Raw genomic sequence first — 1,043 nt, 5'->3', positions numbered from 1 at the left:
GTGTAAAGCTAATGAAATTTTCATTAGAAAGACGTGAGACGAACGCTGGTATGTTTCTGATTAGAGAGTGTAAAGATACTGTGTATTATATGACGAAGGTCGATTTCCGTATGTCTCTTTGTTTTGATAAACTGATAAGACAAGACTTATATTCAAATATTTTGCTTCCTACTTCTGGAACATATAAATACGTGACATACGTTTTGGAAGGTCCTCAGTTTAACACGAGCCGTCGGCGTAGATAACGTTTTATAAATAAGAGATATTTAATTTCTTTCCTCGTATTTATCCATCTTAAGAATAATAAAATAAAACATACACACATACATACATATATAAATATATATACATTATATATATATATATATGTGTGTGTGTGTGTGTGTGTGTGTATTTATTTTAGTTCATTATCTAGAAATTATTAAAATTAATAAATACATATACGAGTTGAATAAATAATTATAAATGAATAATATTATCGTAAGTTAATCGATGTTAGATTTCGTATAATTAAAATATATCGCAAGTATGTATATCATTGTTAGTTTCGTTTATAAAAATTATTTTGGACGAGCATATACGCATGTAGAAATTCATATAAACTAATGATTAATGTTACAAGCAACGTCTATGTTAGATTACGTATTACGAATATATCGAAACGTGTATATCATTGTTGTTTTAGTTTATAAGAATTACGTATCTGCATGAAACGGACACGCATACGAGAAATTTAGGTACACAGGGGGAACGAATCGTCGTTCCTAATAATTAATATCGCAAATACATCTACGGTTGTTATACCATATCAATTCATAATTCGCAAAATAGTATTATCAATTACGAGAATGGATGCCTCGATGTAAGAGAGTTGCCAACGTACATAGAATATATATATACGTATGTGTACATACATATATACATAATTATATTTATTACGTATCGATCTGTACTTATGCGTGTTGTGTACGATGTATCACGTCTCATCGTCCACGCGTTTCGATACTAATTACGATGTTGGCTACGAGAAGGATGAAGAGGAA

This window comes from Vespa velutina, chromosome 2, assembly GCF_912470025.1.
Source record: "Vespa velutina chromosome 2, iVesVel2.1, whole genome shotgun sequence".
NCBI classification, from domain to species: Eukaryota; Metazoa; Arthropoda; class Insecta; order Hymenoptera; family Vespidae; genus Vespa; species Vespa velutina.
This window is presented reverse-complemented; position numbering follows the sequence as displayed.